Source organism: Anastrepha obliqua, chromosome 6, assembly GCF_027943255.1.
Source record: "Anastrepha obliqua isolate idAnaObli1 chromosome 6, idAnaObli1_1.0, whole genome shotgun sequence".
Lineage (NCBI taxonomy): Eukaryota > Metazoa > Arthropoda > Insecta > Diptera > Tephritidae > Anastrepha > Anastrepha obliqua.
In genome coordinates, this window is record NC_072897.1 from 40,834,547 (window position 1) to 40,837,025 (window position 2,479).

The 2,479-nt window shown below is 30.6% G+C and overlaps 1 long non-coding RNA gene across 1 annotated transcript; it reads left to right on the top strand.

Annotated features, from left to right (window-relative positions):
* Positions 1-1,420: 1,420 nt before the first annotated feature.
* LOC129249770 (uncharacterized) lies at positions 1,421-2,023 on the top strand. Its single transcript, XR_008582714.1, has 3 exons — positions 1,421-1,502; positions 1,572-1,713; positions 1,795-2,023. It is a non-coding gene; the product is annotated as an uncharacterized LOC129249770 (long non-coding RNA).
* Positions 2,024-2,479: the final 456 nt, after the last annotated feature.

Genomic DNA, 2,479 nt, shown 5'->3' on the forward strand with positions numbered 1-2,479 from the left:
AAACAGTTGGAGGAAATCCGTAAACGACGATTACTGAGGTTTCAAAAAATTATGGCTGCAATGCGCATTCGAAATTCGATATTACATTTTATAATAAGTAATAAGAAAACACACGTTTATGGACACATGCTTTTTTTCTTTTATATAAATGCGTAGTTAATAATACCTAACAAACATATTATTAGAATTATGTCTGCAAACCTGTTTTCTTTGCCGCCATCCATTTTTGTTTAGTTGTTATTTTCAAGATTTTTTTACACGCATAAAAATAATGATCTATTACACAGAAAACTCATGGTCGTATGTCAGTATGGTTATTATCTAGGATTATTTTATAATCTCAGATTTCGGGAGAGAAATTTTGAATTGGAAATCTTCTTTTTAAATTACGGATTAGGAGTTAAGCACGAAAAAGTAAATAGATCATCTATTTATATGTGAACGTATTATAAGGTATCAGCTTTGTAGATTTGACAGGTTCGAGCTTAGTAAAGGTATTTTAATTTCATAAATTTTTTTGACATCGTCAGATGGATCGCAAGTGATGAGAAACATTTCAAGTGGTTTCTTTGTTTTCGACTTGAGTTTGTTTATAGCGCTTAAAGCATTAAGCATTTTAAGTCATTCATAATTAATTCACTGTCGCAAGAGTGATGGTCCATAGTATTTTGTTTATCCCCATAGCTGTGCCAAGGAATATTTTCATTTGATAATAACTTTGTTACACACTGATAGTCGCAGGAATCGAACGTCGAATGTTTTTTAATGAACTTGTAGTAATAAGTTGACTATGCAGTTTTTTAAAGTCGTTTTTACTTTTAATATTTCTTGGAGGTGGTCGAGATATTTTATTAACTGGCTCCTTTTTTATTGAATTTGTTGTATCATTAAAACTATTTTCAGATTTTCGTGCTGTTTCAACTTCAGGGGAATTCAGCTCTATGCTTTTTGGATGGCATTTTTCCTTAGGATCCAGTCGGTTTCTCTTGCAAGCTTCTCTTCATAACTTTCATAAACTTCAAATGTGTTTTTTATGATATTTATATCACATTTATTATTATCAGAACATATAGTACATTTACATTTGTTATCAGTTGAGAAAAGTTTTACATTACTTCTTGCCACTCATTGCTTTTCGTTTTTTTGTTTTGTGTGTGTGTTTATTTTGCTTGCTGTAGTATGGGTACTTTGGCACTTGTGGAAATAATTTGGACTCGTCATAATATTATTATATAATGGTGGCAGCAATACCGAGTGAATGAGATACCAAAACAAAAACATAAATTCGTTTTTCGAATTTATTACAGGTGATGGCAACCACATATAAGTAAAACCCTACCTGTATTTGTTTTTTCCTTTGGTCCAAGCATCACGTCAAAATCAGCTGTTTGTTTTCAGAGTGATTTGCTTGTGAAACGTACGCAGGAAACAGCCACAAAATTAAAAGTCGCCACATTTCCCACAGTTCACTGAAGATTTAGTATGTAGCTTATGTGTGAATTGTAAGTTCTTGTGGATATGAAAAAAATCATCTACGTTTGCGGCATTTTAATTATTAATACATATTTCAGAATTTGCCACGGGCATGCATAAGGCGAAATTGAATGTAGAGAGTGAAGTTTGGACACGGAAAAGTTTAAAATAGAAAAACATAACGCAAAAAAACTTCGAAACAAGGGCAAAATTAAAGTCTCACTGCGTACAGAAAGTAATGTATGTAATATTGAACTCAATTGTATTTGTATCACATTTTTAATGTGCAATTTTTACATGTGTAATTCTATATCCTCAAAGAATATTGAAGGCTATCAGAAATCCACCTTGGCTACTAATGACTATGATGACTTCATACTAAATACTGCTGAGATGCGCATACCATATTGCATAAAAGTGTTTGCTTTATGTTTTTTGTGGAAAATCGATCGCTATGATTTACATCTAAAACTGTACACTTAAAAATTCTGGATAACAAATTTGTAACATGCTTGTGAACTCATTTTATATAACTCAACTTTATTGATGTTTATAGCCTGTATTTAAAACATAAGATTTTGAACTTTGAAAGATAAATTATTTAATTTAATTTAAATTTATATTAATTTTATTTAATCCATTTGGATTTTATTCTTTGCTGTAAATCTCCTATGATATAAAAAACAAATGATAATTTATGTCTATTATTCGAATTATTATTATGCATACCTGCTTATACTCGATATCTGAATTAGCATTCAATTTCAATCCATGCAACAAAAGATCTAATGTATTTCTTGGCAGACAAAATTTCTTGGCTTATAATCGCAATTGTATGTTTAAAACTGAAATATTCGCTTCTAGCTTCCAACAGTGCATGTGGTAATTCAGCAGCTTCAAATAAGGGATTATGTTTGACGAACAAATACAATAGCTCTGGACGATTCGCCAATTCTTGGTATGCATGTTTTTAATAAATTATGTCAAACGTTTTTATAGCAAATTT